Source organism: Macrobrachium rosenbergii, chromosome 44 (genome assembly GCF_040412425.1).
Source record: "Macrobrachium rosenbergii isolate ZJJX-2024 chromosome 44, ASM4041242v1, whole genome shotgun sequence".
NCBI classification, from domain to species: domain Eukaryota; kingdom Metazoa; phylum Arthropoda; class Malacostraca; order Decapoda; family Palaemonidae; genus Macrobrachium; species Macrobrachium rosenbergii.
Window position 1 is genome coordinate 6703004 of NC_089784.1, and position 12500 is coordinate 6715503.

The window sequence follows — 12500 nt, forward strand, 5'->3', positions numbered from 1 at the left end:
CTGTCGAGACTGGAGGTTTATAGTTTGGGGCTCCGGGCTGAATCCTGCTTCCTTATGGGTCCAGCACTTTCTTATTGTACATATATATGTGTGCTGTTTCTAATAGCACACTCGTCTTCATGAGTCCTTCGGCTACTTGATTTTTAGAGCACTAAGATTTCTCTTCACCTTATTATTATTATTATTATTATTATTATTATTATTATTATTATTATTATTATTATTATTATTATTATTATTATTAATTAGAATGGAGAAGACCCTCTTTAAGAAAGGATTTGCTGAAAAGAATAGCAGCATCAGTTGAAATGATTAAATACGAGGTGTTTTCAGTCCTTCCCACTACTCTTACTTCTTCATCGCAAATATCTGCTGAAAGCTGACCGACGTTCATAACATGAAATTCAAAATTCTGTCACTTTTTATTTTTAAGGATAAAAAGTGAGAGAATTCAGAACTCTTGCCTTTCCTCTTATCCATGTCATGAACATCGGCCAGCTTTCAGCAGATATTTGCGATGAAGAAAAGAGAGTAGTAAGATGGATTCCAAAGACCTTGTATAAAATCAGTTCAGTTGATGGCTGCCATACGATCGAATTCCACTGGCTAGAGTGCTTTCCTGAAGAAACAAGAACGCGGTGGCTTTCGTATTCTTTTGTCTTCGAGTTTTTTTTAGTAAGGTATACGTTAACTACAATAAATCTTCAATCACAAATATGTATATAAATGTACTATGAGGAATATTGTAATAAGTTTGCAATGAAATATTGTACTACCCTCTTTCTTTGAAACCTCTGGAAAAAATCCCAAAGAATCTTCAAACCACTCCACTTTATTCTCAATTTTCGTATAAAACGTTCCTTTGAAAATATTTGATTCCTCAGCACCACAAGTTTAACACTGGGAATCTTGAATTTTCCCTATTTCGTTTACACTTTTCTCATTGGGTGGAATTTAGTGGATTTTGTAAGAAATTTTAGATTCTTAATTCCCAAATCAGGGGGTGATTACAATTGGGATGTCTGCATCCCACTGACTTTGTGTATTTAGCAAAATGTTCCCATATACAGTTCTTGATTTGGGAAAAGAGAAACTTGCAGGATGTTTGCATTTTCTGAATTGTATAAAATATCAGAATATATAGGTACATTTTTTTTAGAATTACTTCTTAGCGTAACAGTTTGAGTAAACTAGTCTTTTATATATGAATCGTAATAATGGGTTGACATAAAACTGCATTTCTCGATAAAGGAAGTAGTAGCTTGAACTGTTTGTGGTCTGCATAGAAAGCTTACAATACCTTCTTTGGTCTTTGAACTTTGATGAAATTTCATATTTTTCTCAATATGAAAGAAATCTTTACTAATCAAATTTGCGTTTTCGAAAGATAAAATGTGTATGAGGTAAATCTTATGGTTAAAAAAATTCAAGGCATAGACTATAGTAGCCATGTTAATCTGTCTTCTGCACTTAGTAGTGTTAACCGATGTTACTATCAATATTTCATCAACTTCCAGTATTACATCTTAACACAAAATATTTACACTCACGAAAACTGTCTCTCTCGAGAATTTTTGTTACTAAATTAATGTAAACACCGTTAAAAGAGTTTCACTGAACAAGAGCCAGTATTGTACCTTGAATTCTCTTCCCTTAAAACAATGAAGATAACCGCTTATTAGATTATATAATTGATGTATTTATGCAACTTCTTGGCACATAAGATTATTGGGCTATTTCTTCACAATAGCCATCCGCATTTCTTATACAATTATCTTAGCTCGCATTTTACAGTCCCTGTACAAGAATGAAATCTCCTGTAATTAGCTAAAGGATTATTGACTGTTAATGCTTCAGGACACGTGTCTGATTTCCTGGGTTCTTGGAGTGAGCTTCCATTATTAGAACATTTTCATTCATAAGTTTTAGTTCTCCCTCAGTGTTTTCCCAGATTAGCTTAAAAATTCTTTCTATTTGTTTGAAATTCTCTGTGTTATCTTTAGAATGGATTAAAGCTCCGTCAAATACACTCGACGATTTTGTACGTCATAATGATTTCCTTAAGCGATAATTGTGTCTGGGTCACATATTATCCAGTCATTCTCATCTTCAAAACGCCTTGTTTCTTCTTCAGTGTTCCTTCAAAATAATAGATCTTTTATCATTTTGCAAAGCAGTGTTAGGATTACTATCGGGTGAACAAATAAAATTCCACAGCGGTGTGTCATGCCAGATGTTGCAACAAGGGTTATTGCATCAGTATCAATATTCCATTGTTTAGTGTTGCTGGGTATATGCATTTTGTCAGTCTCATCAGCATGACCAAAGATATCTATTTTTAAATGTCAAAACGGTTCGATCAGGAAGTGGGTTTGGCAGATCAAATGGAAAATTCTCTAAGTGCTTTTCAGATTAGCTTCCTCGATGACATGGAATGGTTGGTTCTTAGGTAGAACAAGGCCATTTCCGACTTCTTTAAAGCATTCACTGGAAGGAATGTTCTGCCTCAGATTCAGAAGTTTAAGTAGACGAGTAAATTAATTCCTGCTGATTTAGAATGTAGCTTCCTTACATTCTTAATGGCCTGATGAAAGAATATCTTTATCACCAATTATGTGTGTTCACGAGACTGACACTCCACACTCATGAACGAAACAGTTGGCATCCCCACAGAAGTCTTTTCATTTTCCGCTGTCCTTCACAAAAATTTACTTGCGTACCTAAACCTTCTTGCATTCATAATACAAACAAAGACGGAATTTGCTTATTAATATTCATTGGAGTTGTTTTGATAATAATAGCAATGCCTCTGTATCTTCCATGACTTATGGAATATTTCTTATCATAACAGAACATCCCCACTTCCTGGAATATCTTCAAATAAAATCAATCATAAAAAATGGAATGTTTCGTTTTGACGCTTATTTCCTTATCACGATACTCTTCGCAGTTCTTCTCATGTTTCTTTATAGATTTAATTTAACAACTAGTCTGTTTTCCCTGATTCTACAATACTCTGAAATTCATCATCATTCATTCCCAAAGTATCACCGGGTATTTCATCCTCAAAAATAACGCCCACTATATCACAGCTTCTTTCTTGACTGTCCTAATACTTACGATATTAATTCGTGTTAATCTTGGTCCACTCAAGATGACAATCACTGAGTCGCTCTCTCCAATTTCCACTGGTCGCTAAAAGCTGCTTGGCTCCAACTTCCTCAGCCGTTAAAGTTACTCCCCTTAGTTCATTAAAATAAGTGAGGAGTTGCCCCGGATATATGTTTTTCTTGGGAAGAAAAACAAGTTTTTTCATTCGTATTAGATAGAAAAACAAGAGTTTTTTTTATTCTAATTAGATAGATGTCAATCAACATCTTCACTTCACGGAATGACAAGGCAAAACAGTCAGGCCGCATTCGCTTATTCAGGAGTCCTTAGAAGGCTTAGAGCTAGGGCAACACTTACGTTTACTTTACAGAAGTCACTTCCATTGAGCAAATCTAACGGTATGAATATTCATCTAATTACAACACAGTTTGACCCGAAGTATAGTGATAACCTTGTGTTTTGATGTGCATGAACGTCTTCCTTTTGATGTTGTAGATATTCTTACGAGCTCGTGTCATGTAATGATTATTTTGCGTAATACTTTGTGCTTGATTAATTGATCAAGTTTCCCCACTTTGATTTCTAATGAAGCCATTCATAAGATCCATATTGATGTTGTATTACTGAATGTAGTATTTCGAAATTTTGCCAGTGTTAATGAGTGTAGGAATATATTGTTATGAGAATTCTGTTGAGAAAAGAATAATAAATGCTGTATTGAAGTGGAAGATAACTAATAAATTATCTCGAAAGACGGGCATAATATTTTCATGAAGAATATAACCCCTGCAAGAAGCCCAGCGCTGTAAAACCAAATTCTATATTACAGTTACCCAAAAACAGCGAGGCTAATAGCACAGTAATTGCTATAACACCAAATTCCATATAGTAGTCATTTAAAAAAAAAATTATGTGAAACAACTGATATAAAATCACATGCCATCTTTAATTTGATAAGAATGAAAATAGTTGGTAAATAACACAGCGATGTAGGAAAAAACGTCTTGTTCCATTTTTCCAAAATGACGTGTTAACGAAAACCTAAGTGTTATGGAGGCAGATGCTCCAATTGTAGGTCCCTAGAAGAATAGGTGACTATAAAAAATCTGTAATGGAACAATTTTATCATCGCGTAAAAGGTAGCGTAAAGTTATTTTACATAAATCTCAGTGGTTTGACGTCGATCCATTGAAGAATAAAAAATTATTGGAAAGCCCACTACTAAATTTCAATAGCAGAAATATTGATAAAGAAAAACAAACTGAAGTTATAATGTGAAATAAATTTCTTATCACATTAAAGAAAAAATATTTTTAAAGGTCTATTGTTGAATAGCCTAATGGCTTATTTTCGTACCCCATATCAATGAAAAAAGTGAATTAAAAACCCTTTGTTATGAGGCCTAAGGATTCAGTGTAGCTCCCTATCCTTATTTCAGACGTTGGAGCCACTAAACAGGGGTTAGTTCGAGATTTCCCATTTCCTGATATCGTAAATTTAATACGCACGCGAAGTTGGCAACACAGCTGCACCGTGGTTAATGCTATTCAGCAGCATTCCCATTTCATTTTAATGGTAACAGGATTCCTAAGCGATAATCAGTAGTATCGTGTTTCACAAAATTATTTAACAAATGGGTAACCCCCCATCTCTCTCTCTCTCTCTCTCTCTCTCTCTCTCTCTCTCTCTCTCTCTCTCTCTCTCTCTCCAAGTTCAAGAATGCAGCACTAAAGGTAAAATCGTTTCCATTTCAAGGTGCATTTTTCTTTTACTAAATCCCACAAGAAAATATTCTGTTTTCATAACTTTTAAAATACCTTAATGAACTAATGATGTTTTTTCCTTCTTTTCATGTTGCAACATTCAAAACATGAGGACATTTAAAACTTAATGCTAGAAAGAACAAGAGGTTGCAATGGCATTAAGGTGGTTGAATATTTTCATAGATATACGAACGCATACATCCACGTTTCTCACTGACCTGAATGAGATACGTGATAATGTCGTAGGTAGAAATACAAAAATCAAATCTTCAATGTATTTTTTCAAATGTTTTTTGTGTTCGTGTTCGTGTGAATGGATGCTTTTAATAAAATTTGACAAACTTTCACCCCCAAATGTGATGCATTCATTATGAGTAATAAACCCTTTAACTCGTTTCCACTTAGCAATCCAATTAACTCCTCTCAGCATCCAATCTTGGGTATAATGTTGAGGCGTGAAGCGAATGAAAAGATTACAACTTCAGATATTGCAAGCGGCAAACCCCTCGGGATTGCAATTGAACGTTGTCCTGAGGCCGTCTGGTAATTTCGATTTTTCCTTTTGTGGGCCGCGCTTGAACGAACTCCCAATGGTTTTTCCTTAAGTATGAGGGAAATTAGTGTCGTGAGGACGGATTCGAAAATCCGTTTTTTCACTTTTAACCTTTTTGTATATGAGAGAGAGAGAGAGAGAGAGAGAGAGAGAGAGAGAGAGAGAGAGAGAGAGAGAGAGAGAGAGAGAGAGAGAGAGAGAGAGACTCATATAATAGCATTAACGCATTGAATGTGTTATTCGACCTTGTTTTCCGTTTCTCAGTTCCAATCTCTATGGCCACACGTGCTGCCTTGCCCTCATCAAAAGCTTACATTTTCAATTAGAACTAACGAGAAAAAGACCAAGCTTCACATATCACCAGTGAAAATTAAAAGCTGTTTTCCTGTGATGTTGAGTCCAAAGTTTAATAACAAAATCGTATAGTATAATAATAAACAAAATGAAATAACGAGTTAAACTTCTGCATATGCTAACAAGGAAATAAGGCTATGCAAGTAGGTACAAAATACTTATACGGATGAGTTGATTCTTCTGTTTGATGCTGTTTGTGTGTACACTTGATCATTCTTTACCTAAATTATTTTTCCTAACAATAATGTTTACTTCTCAATGAAATGACGGTTCACTCATGCGTGTCACTTTTGACTCATGTAGGATACATCAGATCAAGCAATAACATTTATGTTGCTTGGCGTGGGGTGAAATTTCAGCCCCATACTCTGTACCTCCACTTTGGGTTTGCTATTAAAGTCTTTCTCTCCGCATCTAGTGCAGACATTCTACAATAGACTGGTCACACATTCCCACTCAGCAATCCAATTAACTCCCCTCAGCCTTCTAATCCGGGATGTAATTTTGGGTCGTGAATAGAACGCAAAGAACACAACTTTAAATATTGCATGTGAAAAAAAACTCCCGGGATCGAGTGCGTCTGGTAATTCCGATTTTTCGATTAGTGAATGGTCCTAGTGCAAATTTCGATTTGCGCATCCTGAGCATGCGACCAGGGCATGGGGTAAATAGAAAAAATATAGAATGAAATCAGTTGTACAGTTTTAAACTCTTTCTGTGTGTGTGTGTGTGTGTGTGTGTGTGTGTGTGTTTAGAGAGAGAGAGAGAGAGAGAGAGAGAGAGAGAGAGAGAGAGAGAGTCTCAGTAATGCCCGCCTCTTTTGGAAGATAGCATATTCACGATAGTTTTCTTGTTATTCTTTCAATAATAAAATGAAGAGATCACACCTTTAGCTATATACGTTTGCTAGACCGGCACATACACACATGGATTCACATTAAGAATTTGAAAGGTAGAAATATGTTTTAGAAGAACCATCGTGAGAGCATTCCCTTAGTTCCTTTACGTTCCCATTAACTCGGTATCCTTTACGAAGGTGGTGCGTTTCGGTACTTACTGACTGAGAAATAAACATTATTTTTTTTTTATCAGCCATATTTAAAGACAATCGCTCGCAAGCAATCCGACTTAATGTTGGAAGCATTAAAACTTAATTATTCATGAATGAGATTTGTTTATATGCTCATAAATATGCACTTTTAGATAAAGGCTAAGTATACATTATTGTATTCATGGACACGCAAACAACAAGAATATACACAAATACGGGTATAACAGTAGGTGCGATGGAATTCCGTTTCACCTGGCCACTGCAGTCCAAAGAAGTGTCACAGGTGCAAGTGCGCCGAGAGGAGAGGTTGGAGCACCTGTGGTGAGGAATTGTCCTTTTAAAGGCAGATGAGTCCCGTCTTCAGGCAAACGGTAACCGCATATAGTAAAACACAGTAAGAGGTTGCAACCTGGACATTGCTGTAAGATACAGTGTGGCAGGAAAAAAGGAAAATGAAAGATAGTGTTTCTGGGAGAATCAGAGTCTGTGTCTCACAGGACTTGGGAAAAATGAAAAGATGGTTGCGCTAGTAGGGGGTTTTAAATGCACAGTTGGTGGCAGAAAAAGGGGTGGTGCTCACAGTAGGTACAGTATAGAGTTTCTGAGGTATATGTAAATGGAAAAAGTATTTTAGGATCAGCACTGTACATGGGTTAAATTATTGGAAATACATGGCTGGATGGATGATCCTAATTGTGCTAATATGAAAGAGAAAGTAGTGAGTAAAATTCCATTAGTATAAAAGAGATGGAAGACCCTTTTTTTAATGGGTGTTGTAATGAGAAGAGTGGCTAAATTTGCAAGGTTAGAGGGAGATGTACAGGGTAGTCAAGAAATAGGCAATAGAAAAAGGAAGCAGGTAATAAAGTGCAGGGGTGGAGATGAACAAGAATTTAGAGAGAAAAACAAGTTGTTTTATAGGAGAGTAAGTGCAATGAAAAAAAGTTAATGAATAAATGGATCTCAAGTGGAGTTCTGGGTCGATATAGTAAGCACATCGAAGATTTGTTGGACGTAGAAAATAAAAGAGTAGCAGCCTTGAGTGGCACAAAAGTGGAAAGAGTTATATTAGGTTGAGAATACTTACAGACATGACTGCTGAGGAAAAAAAAAAGATAAAACAGGAGTCGATAGAACTAAAAGTGAGATACGGCCTTATGGGGACCATTCCCTGTTTGAGTGGCTGACCAGTGTTTGTATGTCGTGTCCAGTTGAGGGAAGTGATTGACAAGAATAGAAGTAATTTTCACATATAATCAAAATAGGAGTGATAGAGATGATTATAAAAATTACAGAGGAATAACTTTTACCTAAAGTACAAGGAAAATGTATGGTCATATTTTGTTTTAGAGAGTAAGACAGGTGACTGAATGACTAATAGGGGAAAGGGTGTATAAATCGGGTGTTTATATTGATACAGTTACGAGAGGAATTTAAAATTAAAGGAAAAAACTGAATGTGGCAAACATATACCTAGAAAAAGCTTTTGAAAAAATCTGTATAGAAACAATGAGGAGGATTGAGAGTACTGAATAGAAAATAAGCATATGCTAGACTATGTAGATGGGAGCGATGTGCTATGTCAGAAAACGAATAGATTTTGGGCCAAAGTTTTAGGATGTGAAAAACAGTTGTGATTGGAGTGTGGAATGGTTCACACTTGGAGATGATACAGTGCTGTTTGGGAGCATTTAAGAGAAACTACAGGGCCGAGTAAAAGAGTTTGAAGGTTTTCTCAAGAAGAGAAAATTGAGAGCAAATGTAAGCAAAAGTAATGTTATGAGGATTTATGCGCGAGCGTGGTTAAATTCCCAAGCTACCTCACAAGCTTTGTTGGAAGAGACAACAAACCATAGGAGTGTTGCTAAAGCGGCAATAAATCATATTGAGCTCCATTAGGGGAATAGGGTAAGAGTTAATTTATAATCTCCGGGGAGATTCACTGTAAATTTTTTTTTTTTTTTTTTTTTTTGACAAATTCGTTCATATTTGCAACAGGAAATGCTGAGGCAATACAGTTAACCCAGGAAAATTCAGGAAAACCCTAAGCTTTTACGTTGCGCTGTCATTTTTGAACTGCTAATAGACAGGGAGTGCATTGTGCAAGAGATAATGGTCTTCAGCCCGATCTCATCTAACAGGAATTCATCCAATTTCCCCAGTGTTTACGTCTTCGATCACAAGCAACGATTACCACATGAGAGACTTGTTTTCTGTGTCCCGTTTTGATAAGATCCATGGGAAAGGCAGAAGGTTATTATTTCTTTTCTTTTACCAGTTATCAAACGTTCTGAGTGTTTATTTTATTCTTTACATCTGCATTCCTTGCTTTGCTTATTCGAGACTTAATTAGTGTTTTCTTTTCAGTTGTCATGCTGCAATCAGTGCTAATCTAATTTATCCTTCTTTAGCTATCTGTATATTTTTCATTATCCATTTTATCACATGAATGTTTTAATAATATCGGTTTTGTCTTTATTTTTTTATGGCATGGTAAATACTTTTAATAACAGCCCTTCTAACTTTGAAGCGAATACCTCATATTATATTAAAACTACCTTGAACAAAACAAACATTCAGCTTGTTAACTCAGTACCAACTCACTGTTTATTGCACCATGGTTATATTTAATTATCCATATTTTTAATAAAAGGGAAGTTGCGTTTCAGGGGAAATGAACATTTACCATTAAATGCATTTTTACGCTTGGAGGATATTTTGAAGTGGAAATGTTTATTGGATTTTTTTTTTCATTCCATTTGATATTTAACACACCTTTCATAATAGCAGTCTCAGAGCCTATATTTCGCATGCTTCCCGGAAAGATACATAGAAATGTCACTATCTTCAGATTATAGAAAGAATGATAAAATTTGATTAAAAATACTTTTAGAAATTTCTGGCATTGAAACCACGCTTACTGAGATTTTAAAAATCCTTTCGCTCGCTTGCGATCAAAAATCTCAACATGATGAAATCATTTGTTTCCATTTTGCCAATCCCTGTAATCCAGGGGCTGTTTTTAGCCAATATTTTAGGCGAAATCAACACATCTGTAGCTAATACTTATGTCAGTGGTTCTCAGTCCTTTTTTTGATGGCACCTTCATAACTGATGTAGTTATTAACTTGGCACCCCTCTTCATCATCCCACCATATCGCATGAATTATTAACTTTATTTATATATATATATATATATATATATATATATATATATATATATATATATATATATATATACATATATATATATATATGCATATGTATATATGTACATATATATAGCCTATATATGTGTGTATTAGAAGTAAGTACACTGATAATAATTATATGAAGACTTCTCCAACTTTTTTTCTTTTCATTGAGACAAATGTTCATTGAGACGATGTAGCCAAGAACCAAATTCATGACAATCTTGCTTATTGTGGCATCACCAGAAATAAATTCCTTCTTCATCACTGGTCGGTTGACCAAGGCATCCAGTTTGAGAATCAATGACTTATGTCCTAAGTCAAATGTATCCGTTGTAAGGTTTGCTTAATACAGGAAAAGTGTTTCCTAAGTTACATGTAAGCAGAATGTTTGCATGTCGGGCCATGATACATTTACGTTTTAGCTTTTTTCGCCTTGCTACATTATATGGTTCTTGCTTTACCTAGTGTTCCTAAAAGAAACTATAAACAGCGATAAATATATATATATATAAATATATTATATATATATATATATATATATATATATATATATATATATATATATATATATATATATATATATATGTGTGTGTGTGTGTGTAAAGTTAGGGGAATGACCAATAGCAGATCTTTTTCATACTAGAGTTTTCATTTACTTATTTTTTTTCTAGTGACTCCTAGTGTTGTAACTTTCTGCCTGATGACATCTCCTGCGAGCACAATCTTCAGATATTTCTACAACGTGAGTGAGTTTCCGTACACAAAATAGTTGGAAGATTTGTCAAGAGGACAATTAAAGCCTTTTAAACGTGAGTATGATATTGCAGATTCGGTTCTAAGCTATAGATGACATCCCAACTAAATACCCAAACACTTTAATCTACCAGAATCATGGTGAATCACGTTTCTATCTGAGTTCGAAGTGAGTTAGTGTTTGTTTTCATATGATATGACTATTATTATCATAATAATTATCATTGCTGTTTTCATTATTATTATTTCATTACTTCTTTAGTTTAGAGTGTTTGTGAATGGTATACTTTTAAACACACAGAAGCCCTTATACTCTCAGTATCAACATCATCCTTTTTAACAAATTTCTCCACAATCTTATTGCTTATTGCTATGAAATTCGATCAATTCTAGTACAGTGCAGTGATAAGTGTTATAACCCAGAAAAGGTTTCTTTCGCTCTTCGCTTAACTAATACCAATTTACAGTAAGTGATGAGAGCCGAGGTCTTACGCCCTTCTTTATAACATAAACTAATTTGCTTTGCTTAAAATTTGTCGTTCGTTATCGATGATGTACTTTTTTAATAAGAAATCATCAGACGAGTAATCTACACTTATTAGAGTACGAAAGAGTTTCGTTTTACTCAATATATAATAGATAAAGAAAGACACAAACAATTTTTATTGGTAATTGATTAATCGTTAACCTTTGAAGGAAGTAAACTGACCAATCAATGTGGACTGTCAATTTTTAAGAATACTTTTATCCTTGTAACTAAAGTAAGTTATAGACGAGAGAGAGAGAGAGAGAGAGAGAGAGAGAGAGAGAGAGAGAGAGAGAGAGAGAATTTTGGACGATATAATTTGTCAGTCCTTAAATTTCATAGCTTACGTGAAGAAGACACAGACAGAATGGGAGAGTCCCATTTATCGAAGAGTATAGAACGAAATGTTCTACGACCCTGTAACATACCTACAAACTTCCTTTAACACCCAATTCTCTCTACCTCGGAAATAATATATTTTCATATATGTTGCCCAAAGGGGAATTTTTTTATTTGATAATAAGTTCGTCGTCTCGAAGGCTTGAGCCACGGAAGACAAGAACTCATGACTACATTGATATGCATTAAACCACACGGCCATCACTGTAGTCCTGAGTTCTTGGCCGTGTGGTTTAATACGCGTCACTGTAGTCCGGAGTTCTTGACCGTGTGGTTTAATGCGCGTCACTGTAGTCCTCAGTTCTTGACTGTGTGTTTTAATGCGCGTCACTGTTGTCCTGAGTTCTTGGTCGTGTGGTGTAATGCGCGTCACTGTAGTCCTGAGTTCTTGTCTTCCTTGGTTTGAGCCCACGAGACGAGGAACTTATTATCAACTAAAAACATTCCCCTTCGCGTGACATTTGAAAATATATTACTTCCGAGGTAGAGCGAATTGATATTAAAGGACGTTTGTTGCTTATATATATATATATATATATATATATATATATATATATATATATATATATATATATATATATATATATATATATATATATATATATATATATATATATTTATATATTAAATATACATATATATATATATATACACACGACTTCATAAAGTGTTAACCTTCCAATTTTCAGTAAACACTCTGGGCTGAGGATGCTAGATATATCGCTATCTTACCTGGTTGAGACCCACCATATTCACCCAACTCCTGGGTACACGATGAGGCAAACGTCTTATCCAC

At 34.9% G+C, this 12500-nt stretch overlaps 1 long non-coding RNA gene across 1 annotated transcript in view; it reads left to right on the forward strand.

Moving 5' to 3' along the window:
• Window positions 1–10835, forward strand: part of LOC136829295 (uncharacterized) — a 107914-nt gene extending 97079 nt beyond the window's left edge. The window contains exon 3 of the long non-coding RNA XR_010850347.1: window positions 10698–10835. This is a non-coding gene — a long non-coding RNA (uncharacterized lncRNA). The remainder of the gene's footprint in view (window positions 1–10697) is intronic.
• Window positions 10836–12500: the final 1665 nt, after the last annotated feature.